General features: G+C 34.2%; 1 protein-coding gene across 13 annotated transcripts in view; it reads left to right on the forward strand.

Moving 5' to 3' along the window:
- Window positions 1-20859, forward strand: part of MBD5 (methyl-CpG binding domain protein 5) — a 404533-nt gene that overhangs the window by 84382 nt on the left and 299292 nt on the right. The window lies entirely within an intron of this gene.

Below are 20859 nucleotides of genomic sequence, written 5' to 3' on the forward strand. Positions count from 1 at the left end.
CCTGGGAAGTCTTTACCATAAAGCATAAAACACTACAAAACATCTTGTCCTGCTTATTACTAAAGTAGGCATTACCATTATTCCACCATACCCCTCAAAGAATGGTCACCACTGAATACCCAGCACTTATCACAGTGCCGCCATAATCAGTACTCAGTAAATATTCACAAAAGATGAGTGAACCTATGTAATGTCCCCAGGGACTGACTAAAACAATGGGTGACATAGTCTCATTCTACCAAATAAGTTAGTTTCAAAAATGTGCCCCCAATTACAGGAATGAATTAATTTGCTGTATTAAATTATTGTTATAAATCAATTGTATTTTCAAGAAAAACTATTAAAAGTTAATCATTTTAGCTTTACAGTCATTAATATTAAACCATTATATCTGATAATAGTTTAATAGTAGAACTGTTCTAGCTTGGTGTTGGTCAAAATAGGCAGCACATGACAAAGAGGATTTTAACCTTTTCTCTTTCACAAAGGGGGCATCTCCCCAGGTCACCTAAGGTAGGTTTCACTCACAAGTAATTTATATAAGGTAAAAATATGATATTTAAGTTATTTTAACAGTTTTATTGAGCTGTAACTTATACCAAATATCGATAATTCACCCACTAAAAGTGTATGATTCAGTGATTTTTTAATACATTCATAGAATAGTGCAATAATCAACACAATCAATTTTTAGAGTATTTTAATTACCCCCCAAAAACCCCATGTACCCATTAGTGGTCACTCCCTATTCTCCCCACCCTCCAGCTCTAAGAAATCACTAATTTACTCGTTTTTTTCCTATGGATTTGCTTATGCTGGACACTTCGTACAAACAGAATCATATAATATGTGGTCTTTTGTGACTTGCTTCTCTCGTGTAAACATAATGCTTGCCTATGTTACAGTATGTATCCTAATTCCTTTTCATTTATTTCAGTATATGGTTATAACATTTTGTTTATCCATCTGTCAATTGATGGACATTTGGGTTGTCCCCTATTAGGTACATGATTTACAGATATTTTCTCCCATTCTGTGGGTTGTCTTTTCACTTTCTTGATGGTATTCTTTATAACACAAAAGTTCCTAATATTGGTGAAGTCTAACTTTATTTTTCTTTTATTGCTTGTGTTTTTGGTGTCGTATCTAAAGAAGGCTTTGCCTGTCCCAAGGTCGCAAACACTTATTCCTATCTTTTCTTTTAAAGTTTTATAATATATCTCTTACAGCAAACTATGTGACCCATTTAGAGTTAATGTTTGTGTATGATATAAGGAAGTGGTCCACTTTTTTCTTTTTCATATGGATATTTGATTACACCCAGCATTGTTTGTTGAAAAGACTATTATTTCACCATTGAATGGTCTTAGAATCCTTGTCAAAAACCAGTTGACCGTAAATGTAAGGATTTATTTCTTGACTCTTGGATCTGTTCCATTAATCTACACCTGTATTCTTGTGCCATTATCACATTGTTTTCATTTTGTGAAGTGTCGGTTCTCTACTTTGTTATTCTTTTTCAAGATTATTTTGGTTATTCTTGCATTTCCATTTGAAATCCTAATCAGCTTGTCAGTTCTGCAGAATTTGATAGATTATTTGATAGTGTTTGCATTTATTCTGTAGACAATTTCAGGAATATTACTGTTACTGTCTTAATAATGGTAAGTCTTCTGATTCAGAAGTATGCCGTATTCTTCAACTTATTTAGGTTTTCTTTAATATCTTAATATTTTGTAGTTTTAAAAATTTAAAGCTTAAGTCTTATACTTTTTAGAAGTTTATTTCTAAGTATTTTCTTTTCAGGCTCTTGTAAATAGAATTGTTTTCTTAATTTCACTTTCAGATTGTTCATTGCTAGTGTATTGATGTACAGCTGACTTTTGTATATTGGTCTTTTATCCTGGTGTCTTACTGAACTCACTTATTCTAGTAGTTTCTATGGTGGATTCCTTAGGATTTTCTACATATTAAAAAAATCATGTCCTCTGTAAATAAAGATCAGTTTACTTTTTCCTTTGAAATCTGGCTCTCCTTTCTTTTTTCTTTTTTTCTCCTTTTTCTTGCCTAATTGCCCTACCTAGAAACTCTAGTATCATATTGTATACAAGGGGCAAAAGACTTGTTCCTGATTTGGAGAGAAAGCATGCAGTCTCTCATCATTAAGTATGATGATAGCTGTGGGTTTTTCATGATGCCCTGTATCAAGTTGAGGCAGTTCCCTTCTGTTTCTGGTTTGTTTGGGGCAGTGTTTAAATTGTTGAATTAAAAATACTCAGTACTCCATTTTTACATTGGATTTAACATTTTGTATTTTAGAATTTACATCATATAAAGACTGCAGTAACTAAAATATCCTTCAGTTATATTATCAGCTCTTCTACGTTTTATTAAACAGTGTTTCTTCTTTCCAGTTGTGTGAACTTGAGCAACTTTAACTTCTGTGCACCTGAGTTTCCTCATCTGTAAAACTGGGTTTCACTGATTTCATTACCTACCTTATAGAGCTTTTTAAAGACTAGACTATTTACAAGTAAAGCATTTCGAATAGCTGATGTCCCCATTGTAAGCAATAATATATCTCAGTTCTTATTAAAGGTATGCATAGTTAATGCGTGAATTAATCCCAATATATTTTTTCACATGTACAGCTTGTTTAGAAGAGATTTCTTTAAGAAAATAACATTTCTTTCAGAGCTTTTATTTCAATCTCTTTGTTGTTTACAATAATACGTATCTCTAACAGTAGAAGAATATTCAAGCAAGCTTGTCTAAGACTTCATATCTAGCACCTATAAAATTAGGCAATGTAAGACCCAGAAACCCTTGTTCAATATTTGGAAAGTTTTTAAGTTAGTTTGGTTTATTTTTATGTCTTACCTTTTCTGTCAGATGACCTTGGTTCTTCAGTCATGTTTCTTTTACAAAGCCATGTACTATGTCTAAAAAAACTTGAGAGGCATCTTCCTGGTTTTGATATTTAGTTATTTACCTAAGCTACTTCCTTAGATAACATGAATGAACAGCTGTGAAAAGCAAGACATCTTGCCATGACGGACTAGATTCATTAAGGACATCCTAAATTTTTTTTTAACATCTTTATTGGAGTATATTTGCTTTACAATGGTTTGTTAGTTTCTGCTGTATAAAAGAGTGAATCAGCTATACATATACGTACATCCCCATATCTCCTCCCTCTTGCATCTCCCTCCCACCTTCCCTATCCCACCTCTCTAGGTGAACACAAAGCATCAGGCTGATCTCCCTGTGCTGTGTGGCTGCTTCCCACTACCTATCAATTTTACATTTGGTAGTGTATATCTGTCCATGCCACTCTCTCACTTCATCCCAGCTTACCCTTCCCCCTCACCGTGTCCTCAAGTCCATTCTCTATGTCTGCATCTTTATTCCTGTCCTGCCCCTAAGTTCTTCAGAACCATTTTTTTTTTATTGCATATATATATGTGTTAGCATACGGTATTGTTAATCTCTTTCTGACTTACTTCACTCTGTAAGACAGTCTCTAGGTCCATCCACCTCACTACAAATAACTCAATTTCGTTTCTTTTTATGGCTGAGTAATATTCCATTGTATATATGTGCCATTCATCTGTCGATGGACACTTAGGTTGCTTCCATGTCCTGACTATTGTAAACAGAGCTGCAGTGAACATTGTGGTACATGACTCTTTTAGAATTATGGTTTTCTCAGGGTATATGCCCAGTAGTGGGATTGCTGGGTCATATGGTAGTTCTATTTTTAGTTTTTTGAGGTACCTCCATACTGTTCTCCATAGTGGCTGTATCAATTTACATTCCCACCACCAGTGCAAGAGGTTTCCCTTTTCTCCACACCCTCTCCAGCATTTATTGTTTGTAGCTTTTTAATGATGGCCATTCTGACCGCTGTGAGGTGATACCTCATTGTAGTTTTGATTTGCATTTCTCTAATGATTAGTGATGTTGAGCATCCTTTCATGTGTTTGTTGGTAATCTGTATATCTTCTTTGGAGAAATGTCGACTTAGGTCTTCTGCCCATTTTTGGATTGGGTTCTTTGTTTTTTTGATATTGAGCTGCATGAGCTGCTTGTATATTTTGGAGATTAATCATTTGTCAGTTGCTTCATTTGCAAATATTTTCTCCCATTCTGAGGATTGCCTTTTGGTTGTGTTTATGGTTTCCTTTGCTGTGCAAAAGCTTTTAAGTTTCATTAGGTCCCATTTGTTTATTTTTGTTTTTATTTCCATTTCTCTAGGAGGTGGGTCAAAAAGGATCTTGCTGTTATGGAGTGTTCTGCCTATGTTTTCCTCAAGAGTGTTATAGTGTCTGCCCTTACATTTAGGTCTTTAATCCATTTTGAGTTTATCTTTGTGTATGGTGTTAGGTAGTGTTCTAATTTCATTCTTTTACATGTAGCTGTCCAGTTTTCCCAGCACCACTTATTGAAGAGGCTGTCTTTTCTCCATTGTATATTCTTGCCTCCTTTATCAAAGATAAGGTGACCATAGGTGTGTGGGTTTATCTCTGGTCTTTCTATCCTGTTCCACTGATCTATATTTCTGCTTTTGTGCCAGTACCATACTGTCTGATTACTGTAACTTTGTAGTATAGTCTGAAGTCAGGGAGCCTGATTCGTACAGCTCCATTTTTCTTTCTCAGGGTTGCTTTGGCTATTTGGGGTCTTTTGTGTTTCCATACAAATTGTGAAATTTTTTGTTCTAGTTCTGTGAATAATGCCACTGGTAGTTTGATAGGGATTGCATTGAATCTGTAGATTGCTTTGGGTAGTATAGTCATTTTCACAATGTTGATTCTTCCAATGCAAGAACAAGGTATATCTCTCCATCTGTATCATCTTTAATTTCTTTCATCAGTGTCTTACAATTTTCTGCATACAGGTCTTTTGTCTCCTTAGGTAGGTTTATTCCTAGATATTTTATTCTTTTTGTTGCAGTGGTAAATGGGAGTGTTTCCTTAATTTCTCTTTCAGATTTTTCATCATTAGTGTATAGGAATGCAAGAGATTTCTGTGCATTAATTTTGTATCCTGCTACTTTACCAAATTCATTGATTAGCTCTAATAGTTTTCTGGTAGCATTTCTAGGATTCTCTATGTATAGGATCATGTCATCTGCAGACAGTGACAGTTTTACTTCTTCTTTGCTGACTTGGATTCCTTTTATTTCTTTTCCATCTCTGTCTGCTGTGACTAAGGCTTCCAAAACTATGTTGAATAATAGTGGTGAGAGTGGGCAACCTTGTCTTTTCCCTGATCTTAGAGCAAATGGTTTCTGTTTTTCACCATTGAGAAGGATGTTGGCTGTGGGTTTGTCATATAAGGGACATCCTAAAATTTAAAGAACGAAGTTTCTAAGCTTTTTATATCAGAGTAAAAAAAAAATCATTTTCTTTTCTGAGAAGTCCTTTGATGGAAATTGAAAGAAAGGAGACAGGTATAATGTTTTCTTATTTCCTGTTATTATGAGTTAGACATACAGATCTAAGAAGTTTCCAAATGAAATTCTTTGCATTTCTTTAGAGTCAACTATGAAAGCATGTTTCAACATGTGAATTTCCTTACCTTATGAACAATCAACGTATGATTTACTCTCATCTTTTAAAATTTGAATACCAACTTAAATTATTCTTTTAGCTATCTAGAGAAATTCCAAAATTAACGGACCTCCCCACTTTTGATATGAAATAAATTTTAGCACAAGCAACCATTTGAGTACAACTCCTAATACAGAGATAAAGTAATATAAAAACTCAGAGCACTGAAAAGAGTTCTCATGAAGTACTTGTATTAAAGCACTTTACTTTCTCTTTAGACCCTCAATAACATTATTATTATTATTTATTTTTGTGTGTGTGTGCTGTACGCGGGCCTCTCACCGTTGTGGCCTCTCCCGTTGCGGAGCACAGGCTCCGGACACGCAGGCTCAGCAGCCATGGCTCACGGGCCCAGCCACTCCGCGGCATGTGGGATCTTCCCGGACCAGGGCACGAACCCGTGTCCCTTGCATTGGCAGGTGTACTCTCAACCACTGCGCCACCAGGGAAGCCCAACATTATTAAATCTTAACATCATTTTCTAGCTGTCCAGTACAAAAAAGATTAGAAGTAATACCTGAATGTAGAGATGTGTAAAAGTATTTGGATGAAAGAGATACAACCTTTATTTAAAGAGGAATCTGGGCTTCCCTGGTGGCACAGTGGTTGAGAGTCCGCCTGCCGATGCAGGGGACACGGGTTCGTGACCCGGTCCGGGAGGATCCCACATGCCATGGAGCGACTAGGCCCGTGAGCCATGGCCACTGAGCCTGCGCATCCGGAGCCTGTGCTCCGCAACGGGAGAGGCCACAACAGTGAGAGGCCCGTGTACCACAATAAATAAATAAATAAAGAGGAATCTAAAAAAATGAGAGACAGTAATATTATGACAGTGTATCATAATAGATGGACTGAAATCATCAAATAGAGTTAAAATCATTCTATATCTTTCTACTTAGCAAGGTAGGAATGTGTATATTTTCGAATGCTTTTCTTCAAAAGTGGTTAAATTTTTTTAAAGTTTGACATCTAAAGAGGTAAATATCCGTTCCTTAGAAAATTATGTCAAACATTTCATTTCCTAAAAATTGCATAAATGATATATTTTATTTTCTTAACTTTTCCTTAGGATGGCTTGATGAAAATAGCATATACCTTTTCCTATTTATTAGGTTGACTCTTTTGTCTGTAATAGTAAACTATGCTATGTTAGCCTCAAAATGTCAAATAAATGGTGGGTAATTATGTTAATGCAGTGGATATGAAAGCAGCTTTTGTAAACTCTAAAGTGTTATATAGAGTTCATTCTTGGCCATTTTTATCGCCCTCAAGGCTGTCCCTTAAAGAAGAAGGATAAGTGAATATTAGAGGCCATATGTGAGCCAAATGACTTGGCCAAAGGTAGGGTAAACTAAGGGTAGACAGATGGAGGTGGGCAATGGTGAGTTGGGTAGAGAGTAGTGATTGCTAAGAATATGCAACTTTGTGGTCTCATCAAGTGCTGTTCTTCTCCTTAGCTTTTACCTCCAATCCTAATTTTTTTTAAAGTCTTTCTCCTGTTTATCACATATATAGGCACATAAAAAGTACTTATTAAAAATTTGTGGAAATATTAGAAACTGAGGAGTTTGAGCTTTATAGTGTGGGAAGCTTTTCAGATTAGCACTGTTAACTGAATAGACTTTCTACATTTTAGGAAAATGACTTTAATGTGAATTATCATGGGGAGATTAGAAACAGGGAACTCAGAAAGCTATTATGGGTTGGCCAAAGAGTTCATTCGGGTTATTCTGTGACAGCTTACAGAAAAACCAGAATGAACTTTTTAGCTAACCCAGTATAATCCAAATGAGAGATGTATGCAAGTTATGGGACTTTGAAAGGGAGAGAATGTTAGAAACAATGTTGGTATAAATTCAACATTGTTTATTAATTACTGACCGGTGACTGCCTATGTTGGGGACCTTGTAACCTTGTAAAAAGGATAGGAATCACAGGTGTTTCTGAGGTTTCTAGAATGAAAGTTTGATTCATTAACCAAGATATGGAGCAATTATCAAAGTAGGATTGAGAATGAATAAGGTGGGTTGTGTTTTGAATATGTTCATTGAGTGTTGACTGTGTGATATCCACTTAGAAAAGTCCCTCAGACAACTGGTAATAAACTATTTCCAACTTTATTTATCTATTATTCACATGTGAGAAGTGAGACCTAAGGAACCTAATAGATATGAGCTGACACCATTAAATAGGTAAAGTCTCCAAAGGAGGTATCTGTACAGGAAGAAGACTGATGAGAACTAAAACGTGGGGAACAATAACAAAATTGGGCCATAGAAGGGGAACCAGTGAAGGATATTGGATAGAACACTAAAGCTGGAACTCAAAAGAGTGAAGTATCCAACAAGACAAAGGATAGATCACTTAAACTATGGAAGTTAAAACAAATGTTCATAGTGATTTTTCTAAGAAATGTTAATTTTAAGAGTAATATGTTATTTTTTTTAATTACTGAAAGAGTTTTAAAAGGTAGAAAGTGAAAAATTAGTGCCCCTCTCCCTACCATGTTCTTCCCTAGAGTATTAAGTTTTTAATTTCTCCTGCATCTTTCTAATCATTTTTCTTGCATATGCAAGCGTTACTGTATTCCTACCATCTGAAATGCAAATTTTTTCACATTTTAACATTTCTGAAATTAGGCTATATCTTACAGTAGGTATATATGTTAAATTCAATGACTTTTTTTCCAGAAAGACTGATATTAAATGAATACCATCTGAAAGTCTAGGAATAGAATTAATATAAAATGTAAGTGAATAAAAAATAAAAGTACATGTATATTTATAATATATCAAATCAAGAAAATGTAGTTATCTAAGTAAAAGAAATATGTATGTATGTAAAAAATACATTAAATTATATACAATAAAATACATATAAGTATAAACATGTTTAATATACAAGTGGAACTAGGAAGATATTTATTTAGAAATGCTTTTTAACTTTGAGATGTTTTTGACATACAAAAATTCATATATATACATAATTTCATATTTCATCAATTCTAAGAGGTACTTTTTTCTTACTTTAAGGTCTCTGAATCCAGGTTATATTTTATCATTTCTAGCATCTTAGACTCAAAAATACAGTGATTAAGTCTTTCTCTTGGCTGCATATTATTCCATGGTATGAGTCTTTCATAATTTTCTAACCAGTCCCTTATTTACAAATTAGGGGTTTTTGTTATTGTTCATTATGATTTTGGGTTTTCATTTTGCTTTTAGCTTTTTATTATTACCAAAGATGACTTAATTAACATTCTTTTTCTACTTTAAATGTTGTGTTTATTTCATTTTATATAAATGCCTATAAGCTATATTGCTAATTTATATACATTATTAAAATGGAATAGTGGTTAACTTCTTAGTTTTTGCCTTTTATCTTTTTTCTTTTTATTTATTTTTATTAATTGGTATTGGAGTATAGCTGCTTTACAATGTTGTGTTAGTTTCTACTGTACAGACAAATGAATCAGTTATATGAATACATGTATCCACTCTTTTTAAGATTTCCTTCCCATCTAGGTCACCACAGAGCACTGTGCTATACAGTAGGTTCTCATCAGTTATGTATTTTATATATAGTAGTGTATATATGTCAATCCCAATCTCCCAATTCATCCCAACCCCCACTTCCCCCCTTGGTAACCATAAGTTTGTTTTGTACATCAGTGACTCTATTTCTGCTTTGCAAATAAGTTCATCTGTACCATTTTTCTAGATTCCACACATAAGCAATATTATACGATGTTTGTCTTTCTCTTTCTGACTTAATTCAGTCTGTATGACAATCTCTGTGTCCATCCACCTCACTACAAATAACTCAATTTTGTTTCTTTTTATGGCTGAGTAATATCCCATTGCATATATGTGCCACATCTTCTTTATCCATTCATCTGTCAGTGGACACTTAGGTTGCTTCCATGTCCTGGCTATTGTAAATAGAGCTGCAGTGAACATTGTAGTACATGACTCTTTTTGAATTATAGTTTTCTCAGGGTATATGCCCAGTAGTGGGATTGCTAGGTCATATGGTACTTCTATTTTTAGTTTTTTAAGGAATCTCCGTACTGTTCTCCATAGTGACTGTACCAATTTACATTCCCACCAACAGTGTAAGAGGGTTCCCTTTTCTCCACACCCTCTCCAGCATTTATTGTTTGTAGATTTTTTGATGATGGCCATTCTGACTGATGTGAGGGATACCTCATTGTAGTTTTGATTTTTATTTCTCTAAGAATTAGCCATGTTGAGTATCTTTTCATGTGTTTTTGGCCATCTGTATGTCTTTGGAGAAATATCTATTTATGTATTTCTCCCATTTTTTGATTGGGTTTTTGGTTTTATTTGATATTGAGCTGCATGAGCTGTTTGTATATTTTGGAGATTAATCCCTTGTCAGTTGCTTCATTTGCAAATATTTTCTCCCACTCTGAGGGTTGTTTTTTCATTTTGTTTGTGGTTTTCTTTGTTGCGCAAAAGCTTTTACATTTAATTAGGTCCCATTTGTTTACTTTTGTTTTTATTTTCATTACTCTAGGCTGTGGAGGTTTTTGCCTTTTTCTGATTCATTTTCCATATTCTAATCTAGGCCTTTCTAAAAAAGTAAATGTGATTATGACAATTATGTAATATAGTATATAAATTCTTATGATATTCCCTCCACTTGAAATACCCTACCCAAATTTTTGTTTGCCCATGAAGAATTCAGGACTTAGCCTTGCTGTCATCTCAGAAAACTATCTTCAACCTCAAGGGTGTCTCCAGCATTGCTCGATAGCCGCCTATGCTTAACTCCTTTCAACATTTATCATAATTGTACTGCAGATGCCTTATTTATTTTTCTGTCTCTTGTATTCGGCTTCCTTAAGATCTGGGACTGTGTAGCTAGCATAAGGAGTAGTTGCCACTTGATAGATCAGTAAATATTGAAGGAATGAATAATGCTGTGATTGTTTTTAAAGTGTTTCCAAATGTTTTAAAAATATTGGCTATGAAAAGTTTTTGTTATGCTGAAAAGGAAAGTAAAAAGAGAAATTTACAAAGCTGTATGACTAGCTTAGAAGGAAATGAAAAATATGTTAGTATTACAAGTACATGCTTTTTTTCTGGTTTTAGCCATCTTAAGAGGAGCAGTAACTAAAATAAAAATGTGTTCAAGAGATCTGTTATCTACCAGCCAAGGCATTGAGAATTACGGGTCAAGAAGTAGGTACCTTTACAAAGGAAAAATTACTAAAGGCTTTGGATAAAGAACTATAACTTTAGTCTTTAGATGGCTAAATATTACCTTCCATATGTGTTCTTGTTATATTTCACTATATATGCTGAGTGCTTACTCCTAAATGCTTCCTTCCCATACTTTACACATACACCAAAGGGAAAAAACAAAGCAATCCTTTGTGCTTACGTTTCTCAGACTGATGTATGAATTACAGCTTTAAGAGGAGGGCTCTAACCTGGGCTATGTTAATAATAGGAACAATGATAATACCATTTTTTTCCCCTAACTGTTTATACTGAAATAGAAGTTGACAATCTCTTATCCAACATAACTACATGATGGATAGTAGTCACATGTACAGCACATTCCTTACTCAGAAAAGCATATCAGAATGCACTTAACTGAAAGAGAGAATATAATTTACAGTTGAACAATAGTATTAAATATTCCTTAAAGTAAAAATAAATTTAAAATTTTTTGCAAGTTTCAGTACTTAATTATTAATAATTACTGTGACACTTTAGTTGAGAAACTGTACTTTAAAAACCACGTCTACATGTATTTCTTTACATGCATATAATACAGTACGTATATTATTGACCCTTACGATAGACCTGTATTTTGGGTAGTAAAGGTCCTGGTATCCTGAAGGCCAATTACAAACACTTGTCTGTCCAAAGTTACATGTTAATTAGAATTGGAGGAGAAACTAAGTCCCAAGTTTCTTCCTTCATGGGCCTGTCCTTTTTCCGTCATACCACATAGCCATGTATGGACTGAAAACGACAATCAGCACAAAAAAGTAGTGTATAAATTTTCATATACGGACACACTCAGATATACACATTCATGTATATGCGTGTATTGCTAGTGAGTCAGTCTTTAAATATCTGAAAACTGTTTTACCAACAGCAAATATCTGAAGCTTCACTTCCACCTCTCTCTTAGAAAAACCTTAAAGTTAATAGGTTTCATGTGTATGGAGTGTTTACACTTATCCTTATTTAGTATACCAGCACAATTCCTGTTCTTTAAGGAAAAAAAAAAAGTCTGGCATCTAATTGAATGCTCCTGTCAGCACTGTTGTAAAATTTGATGCAAAGTTTTGATCTTGTAAGAGTTGAAGCTTTAACTCTATTTTTTTAGGCTATCAATTTCAGACTACTTTTTGTCATTTTATAATGATCTCCAAAATGACTTTATCTATCCAATCCCAATTTTGAAGATATTACAGTTCAGGAGAATTAAAAGCAGCAAAGAACTGTCAGCAGTCCTGAACAAGAAAACACAAGCTATGGCTGAGGGAAACTTAAGGAACTTCCTAACCAAAATAGTGACTCAGATCATAGTGTTATGTCTTAAAAGATAGGCTCAGTGGAAATACGGCTGACGCATTGTACAAAGAAAGTTGTCACTGAGTTGAAAGTATCACTGATCATTAACAAAAAGGAATATTTTGTTGGTAATAAGTTTTAAGAACTTGGCAATTGATGAAAATATGGAAATTTGGGGGAAGAATTCATTAGTTCTATATCTCCGTAGCTTTTTTGTGGCTATACGCCATAAAAATTGATAATTCAGACATTAAGTATACTTTACTAAATAATTGACAAGACAAATGTAGAATTTGGTATTAATATTTAATTTATTATTAAATAATACAGGACTTAAATTCTTTTTACTTTATGTACTAACTTCCATCTATAGAATACTTAAACATAATTTAATAGCCTTCTGAAATTTGGACTACCTACCTCCCTGACACTTTCAAAAAGTTTTAATTTCCTGTTGTTTAAATGTATGTGATTCAAATAGTTTTCAAATTAAAGAAATTTTGTGACATCACAGAGATTTTGGTGGCTTCTGTAGGCTTTGAAATAATTGTTATGGATGGAGCACAGTCTTTGCTTCATGGATCTACAAGCAAAGTCTCTGAACATTTAGGGAAATAATAGTTTCAAAGCCCATGCATTATTTTCTAAAAGAGAGAACTATAAGCATTCTAACTATTTAGGAAAAAAAAATGTTAGTATACTATTTTAAGAAAATGTTAATATAAGTTTTAGGTAAATTGGTTAAATAAAGTTCATCTTCTGGTTTTTCTGACAGCTCTCAACTCTTCCTATATAGTAGTATGTTAGAAACACTGTAGTTCTAGAAGTTGACACAGTATAGCAAATGCCTCTAGAATATCATCTTTAGTGATAAACTAGGTCAATGAAACCATGCAAATTTATTTTCAATATATTGCTTCCTATAACCGGTATTTCTGTTTGTTACCACACAAACATCTAGAAATAAGCGTGTAGAAAATTTTCATAAAAATTCATCAAATTTGAAACGTTTGTTTGAGATTGTCTAACTTAAAATATAAGCTGTGTGATATAAACAAAATTTACTCTGGGAACTGAGGAACCTACCTCATAGACCAGTTAAATTATCATACCAAAGAAGTTCTTATGACTCCTGGTCAGGAGAGACAGGGATGTGTATTAACACATTGTACAAGGAGAAAACAGTGGTGTTAAATACAAGTGTCCAAACAAACGTCCAAAGGATGGACCTGCCAAATTGCAGACCTTGATTTGCTATCCAGCTTTTTCTCATATAGCATACTCCAGAGTGAGTAGCAGCAAGGATTTACTCACTTTAATGATCGTTAGTGATTCTCCTGGGCAAGGTTGAGGAGACCAGAAAATATGTAATAAATTTTAGAAAGCTCGCCAAAAGTGATTAGAGTCAAAATAGTTTGGGCAGTTATTAAGTGAAGCTTCACCTACCTGAAAACTGCATTCATCCATAACATCTTATTTCCTCATAGTAAGAGATGAATGAGAAATTCTTAGTCATAAAATGTGGTATAGAGGCCATTCAAAGGACTTATTTTGTTCCTATTTTTAAAGAGGATTTATGGGTCAAGTTATACTATCAACTAATTACAGTAATCACTTGTCCATGTTCAAAAATAGAAATTAATTAGAGCTTATTAAGTGAAAAGACTATTGATTTTGCTGTCTTTAAGAACATTAGACTCTAAGCTTTTATAGTTTAGGGACTATCTGTTGGTCATCTTTATACTATGAACATCTAGATACCCTGTTTGACATATAACGAGTAAATCTTTAAGGAAGGAATGAAAGAATAGCCTTCATATGTATGTAAGATAGAAAATCTACTTTTATTATTATTATTATTATTTTTGGCTGCATTGGGTCTTTGTTGCTGCATGCAGGCTTTCTCTAGTTGTGGCGAGCAAGGGCTACTCTTTGTTGAGGTGCATGGGCTTCTCATTGTGGTGGCTTCTCTTGTTGCAGAGCACAGCCTCTAGGCGTGTGGGCTTCAGTAGTTGCAGCACGCAGGCCCTAGAGTGCGCGGGCTTCAATAGTTGTGGCACGTGGCTCAGTAGTTGTGTACACGGGCTCTAGGGCGTGCGGGCTTCAGTTGTTGTGGCACACAGGCTCAGTAGTTGTGGCTCGCAGGCTCTAGAGCACAGGCTCAGTAGTTCTGGCACATGGGCTTAGCTGCTCCACAGCATATGGGATCTTCCCAGACCAGGGATCGAACCCATGTTCCCTGCATTGGCAGGCAGACTCTTAACCACTGCGCCACCAGGGAAGTCCCAGAAAATCAATTTTGTCTTAGTTATAAGGGTATTTTGTTTCTAACATAGCTTCCAGGTGTAGCTGTTTATATTAGACGTGAGTTTCTTAGAAATGGAGGTTCTCATGCTTCGGCCCCACATTTTCTAATTCAGTAGATCTGGGATAAGGCTGAGGAATCCACATTTTATTAATAAGCACTGTGGATGATTATTTTACAGGTACTAAATGAACCATGCTGAGAGATACTGCACCCAAACCCATACCCAGTTCATACCTGAACTGCCACAGCCATTCTCTTTTCTTTTTCCAATTTGTATCAAACTTTACCTTTCTTTTTTTAAGTATAATATTGATTTTTTTTTTTACCTCAGTTCCCTGTAATATTGTATTTAACAAAATGTGGATCCTGGACCACCAGCATCAACATCGGCTGGGTGATTTAATAAAGTATTCCCAGGAGAAATTGTTTATCAGTCATGTTCATAGTTGTTAGAACATAAAATCTAATTCTGACCAGCATCTAGCACAGTGCCTGGCTCCTAAAATAGCCACACAATATCTGTTGAGTGAATAGATAGAAGAGAGGAAGGATGTTGGAAGGATTAAAAGATCTGCTTGTTTTTCTATTTCCCAACCTGCAGTTGTTTAGGGGTTTTTTTTTTTTTTTTTTAATGGAATGAGGGGCATATCAGGCAGAGGTAGGCATGCTTGCAGTAGCCAACTAATAAGAAATAGGAAAATGTTAGAAAAGATTTAAGAAGTCAAAAAGTATGGTCACCTGGGTCCTATTACAATAAGGGCAAATAGCACTACTCTCATTGACAGCTAAGGTCACCGCTATAATTAATTACAGCATAGTCACTGAATTTTTTTAACCAGAAGAGATTCCAATTTTAATAAGAATAAATTTTCATTATCAAGAAAAGTTACATTATTCTAAAAAGTTTATTCTGTTAAGAATATAGGAAAATGTATTATGTGTATTTAGAAAAATGCCCTTAAATATTTTAAATGATGAATAGAGTGCTGTGTTTTAATTATCTGGAAAAATCTCCTTAAAGTTTCTAAAGTTTCTAAGTCTTTGATGGTTCCAGATGACTGAGATGTTATTGTATCTTTTCAGCATGATGACCTCTTCACTTATGGGATGTGTGTGTGGTGCGTGTGTGTGTGTGTGTGTGTGTGTGTGTGTGTGTATGTATATGTTCCTTTTGGGGTACTGTTCACTAATGACTACTTTTCACATTGTCATCTTAGAGTTAAATGTTTTTGATAAATGACTTTTATATGATTTTAGAGGAAAGAGCTTTGAAGTCAGACTTGAGCTATGATTCTGCCCATGTGACCTCTCCAACTTTGTTTCCTCACTAGCAAAATGGGAATAATTTGCTTGCTGCATAGATCTAGTGTATTATGGGAATTAAGTGAGATAATTCACTGAGCACAATGCCTCGCACATTGAAAGTTCTCAATAAATAATCAAATCTATTTTTAGAAGATTGGAAAAAGAGAATTTTATATGTATTGTGGTAGTTTTTTAGATCTGCTCCTTCGTGTTTTTATTTTTCTGTAGACTAAATCTACTTAGTCTACTGTTCAAAGTCAACTGTTCAAATACTAGAATGAAAATAAAATACACATAGACAATGCATAATTTACCCTCTGTTGCTTTTACCTCTTAGTGTAAACAAAAGTTCTCTAGGCTTTCAATAGGAATGGATCTTTAGTGAAGTATATCCATATGGCAATTCTAAAATATAAAAATGAACTTTTTTAATATTGAATAAGCATAAAAATCAAATTATGTTGCTCGAAAAGGAATACATCTTTTCCCATCTTGCATAACACAAAAATAGCTAACTGCTTTTGCTCATAAAAATCATATTTAGAGGGTGACTAAGCATGAGACAGTTCCCAAACAAATCTTTGAGAAAGTTATGCAGGAGTGAAAGTGAGATTTCAGTTGTAATCAGTTTCTTCATCTAGGTTAGTTCAGTGACGGTAGACTGGTAAATTTCTTAAATCAACTGTTAGCCATACATCATATTTCAAGATATTTTGCAAATCACTGGAATATTAAAACCTAATGTGATTTGCTTTTAACCAGAACCTGGTTTTGTAGGCTCTAGCTACTATGTTCTTCTTTCTTTTACAGGCACATGCGTACATTTCCGTAAGAATATTTGTTCATTTACATAAAATGCATGAAACAGAGAACACTTATCTGAAGGATGATTTAGTAATCTGTCATCTTATGTATCCATATACTATTGTTGCTACATAAAAATAATTGGATGGTCCATTTATTAACAATAAAATTTTTATTAGAAAGTGGGGATATTGATAGCACCATACCAGAATGTTACTTTAAAAAAAAATTCACAGTTAGTGTCTCAGAATACATAATATGAAGGGATTATGCAATCACTTATAAAGGAAATATAAAAAGTTTATCTCTGCTATTCATGAGGTCCAATAATAGTTTAATTTGTTTCTTCATCTTTTAAAGAAGCATACGTATCATATTTTTAGGACAATCTTTGTATAAGGTTTTCTTATGGTAATCAAATGTCATTTAGGGTAGATTGTATTTTCTTTTTTCATATTTCAAGAGATTCGGTTTTGTAGTTTACCTTAAAAACCTTATATTTACAAATTATGCCATTTAAAGTAAGTTATTCTCAGTAGAATATTGAGGTATGAATTTGCACTTGTTTATCTCCAACTTTTAACTTTCATTTGGATAACTTTCCTACTGTGACATTTCTGCCTTTACTTCATTTTCTTCTTTGTTTTTCTTGTCATTTTAGTTGTCAAACATAGAAAATAGAATGTATAAGTAAAACTATCCTATTTTCAGAAAAAAGGCAAGTTAAGCATACTATTTGTAACTTATTTTGAAAAGAAAAATAATTGCCTCGAAATTCACATTACATTACGAAAATTTATTTGCAAAGCAAGGGTAATGAGGATAGATATCCAAATTGCCATGCATGTCACAAAGAAAATATTCCTCTGGAGTTATCTGGAATGTGAAGAAAATATTTTTCTGCTAAATAACTGTGTATCATCCAACCTTTGAACAAAATTTGACTTTACTTCTACTTATCATGCCTAGCTCTTGTTTATCTTAATGGTTGGATAGAGACAGACAGACATATATATATTTACATTTATATTTTTTAATTCTTAGCACTGAAACAAGAAAGATATATAGTAATTTCTTTTAAATGTGTTAAATAAACGTGTTTAAATGTGTTTTTTTACAAAATAATCATATTGCTGAGTTTTACTTTTTTTTTTTTTTAACATCTTTATTGGGGTATAATTGCTTTACAATGGTGTGTTAGTTTCTGCTTTATAACAAAGTGAATCAGTCATACATAAACATATGTTTCCATATGTCTTCCTTCTTGCGTCTCCCTCCCTCCCACCCTCCCTATCCCACCCCTCCAGGCTGTCACAAAGCACCGAGCCAATATCCCTGTGCCATGCGGCTGCTGCCCACTAGCTATCTACCTTACTACGTTTGTTAGTGTGTATATGCCCATGACTCTCTCTCGCCCTGTCACAGCTCACCCTTCCCCCTCCCCATAACCTCAAGTCAGTTTTACTTTTTAACCCTGTCTGAAACTCCCTCTGTTTAAGAGGAATCCTCATATCACTGTGCAGAGTGACAACTGATACACGTCATTGGACTTCTTCCATATTACTTTATGTTCATTTTTTTTGTTGTTGTTTGCTCTTTTCCCTTTCCTTTCTTTTTACTGATTTGTTCAAATTACCATTAATTTCATTTTTCCGTTTGTTATTATTTCCTTTTGTGCCTTGTTAATCTGGAAATAATGTGCTTTTTTATTTTAATACTCATTATCTGACACATATTTCTCCACAGTTATATGAAAACCAGAAACCAAATAAACTCTCCACCAATCCACTCTATTCCCCTCTCCTAGATGAAAGCTTTAGAATGTTTTAATTCCCCATTCCATTCCCCTTCCCAATGACATTTAGGGTGACCTTTTACTTTCCTTTACCCCCTTACAACTCAGTTTTGCTGACATAGTTCAGTACTTTTAGTTCCAGATTTATTAGACTTTTCCCTTGCCATATGTCTCCTCTGTTTTAAGAATCCTTACTTCATAGTTACATTACAAATTCCCAGTCAATCATTTTCCATTTAGTTTTAACATATATATTGCAAGGCTATTGCACTGTTTTCTATTATTCATCATCTTCTGTTTTGGGGTTTCTATTCTGATTCATACGTTGTTTGGTTCAAGTACTTTTTTGAGTATTTTCATTAGATGGTTTAGATAAGTGGTATTATCTCTCATGGTTGTATATCCACAGTTCTTTCTTCTAACCTGCACAATGTATGATATACTTAGTTGGGCCTAGAATTGTTTGTTGGCAGTCTTTTCCTCAGTATAAGGATGTATAAAACATGTCTAACATATTGTGAAAGTCTGTGGAAATGTCTTAACTAGTTTGAACTTTATTTTTGTTTTTTTTTCTTTGCGGTACGCAGGCCTCTCACTGCTGTGGCCTCTCCCGTTGCGGAGCACAGGCTCCGGACATTCAGGCCCAGCGGCCATGGCTCACCGGCCCAGCCGCTCCGCGGCATGTGGGGTCCTCCCAGACCGGGGCACGAACCCGTGTCCCCTGCATGAGCAGGCGGACTCCCAACCACTGCACCACCAGGGAAGCCCTGAACTTTATTTTGCCTAAAGCATTTTAAATTGACAAATCACTTAAAATTATCATCAGAATTAATTATAAAATAATTTTTGTAATGTCAGATTATGTGAATGTATTTATGAAATATCCTTGAAATTGCTATAGGTTTTGTATAGCCTGCTCAAAGTAGTTTCAACCTGTACAGCAAAACAGAGTAAGGAAATAGCACTTTACTCTCGATGCCTCTTAAGTATCGCTTACTCTAAAGAGTAAGAGATCTTCAGATCCTAACATTTGGAGATCCTCCTACAAATAGAATATCTTATCTGATCAAGGTGATTAACTCTCAGTGAAGCCCACAGTTGACAAGTCCTCCCCAGACACTTTCTTTTGGTGTTTCATTCTTAATATGAGTGAATGTCCAGCAGTTCATTCCAGCAGTTTTCCAGTAATTTAAGGAAAGCCTCCAACATGAAAAACATGATAAATCTAAAGCAACAGAGGGAACTGACAATGAAGGTAGCCAGATAATTAAAATACAAAAGCAAAAAGAAAAGAAACATACACAAGTTAGAGAAAAACAAACTATATCCTCAAAGAGTTAAGAGAAAATATGGAGTCCATTAAATAAGAAAATACAAAATTCATTAAACAAGGTGCTATTTAAATTTTTTAAATTAGAAAAGGCAGAACTCTGAAGTTAAAAATACTATAACATAAATAAAATTTAATTATAAACTTTAATAGGCTGGAAAAGAAAGTATGGTGAGCTCCTAGAAAATAGAACAAGAAGCAAAGAATAAGAAACCAAAAGGCAGAAAATACATGAGATTCAAGGCTTAACCAGGAGCCCCATGATATTGCAAATAGGACTTCATAAAAGAAGAACAGAATAAAGTAGAGGGGAAAAGAAATTGTCAATGAAATAAGATATATTATTAAATTTCTCAGAACTGAAGGATATGAGTCTTCACACTGAAAAAGCCCACTGAATATCCAGCACAATAAATGAAAAATATGCATACCACAGAAAATTTTCACAAAATTTCAGCATACCAAGGATAAAGAAAAAATGGTAAGAGCTTCCCAAGGGCAAGGAATGGGGATAGTTCACATCCAAAGGAGTATAATGGCATTGGACTTCTCCGCAAATACACTATGGAACAATTTCTTCAAAATTGTAATGGAAACAATTTTATTACTTAGAATTTTATCCCCAGACAAATCAAGTGTGATGGTAGAATAGAAAGAGTACTCCCTCCAACCCCCCAAAAATACTTTCCATGGACTGATTCCTAGGAAATTACTGCAAAATGTGTTTTGCTAGATGATTAAGTAAATTATGACGGAAAAAGATGTAGACAACTGAAAATAAGGGATCCCACTCAGGAGAGGGATAAAGAAAAGTGTCAGCATGGCTGCTATTCAGCAAACCAAAAAGACAACCAGTTAACATTGTACTCTTAAAAGAGAACCTTCAAGAAGGAACTCACCAGGAAACAAAGGAAAATGATATGTTTGAGCATATAGAAAAAATATTGATATGCATGTTGCAGTGATGTTGGAAGAGTACATAATAATTGTATTAAGCACCTAGAAAACTAGGTTAGTGAAAAAAATGAGGAAATTATTAACTCCAGAAGAAAAAAATAGGCATGGACCTAATTCACTTCTTGCCCTATAGTGTTTATAAGTCATGATACGTAAACATTGGCTATTCGATTAACCCAAAATTATAA

This window comes from Stenella coeruleoalba (genome assembly GCF_951394435.1).
Source record: "Stenella coeruleoalba genome assembly, chromosome: 6".
Lineage (NCBI taxonomy): Eukaryota > Metazoa > Chordata > Mammalia > Artiodactyla > Delphinidae > Stenella > Stenella coeruleoalba.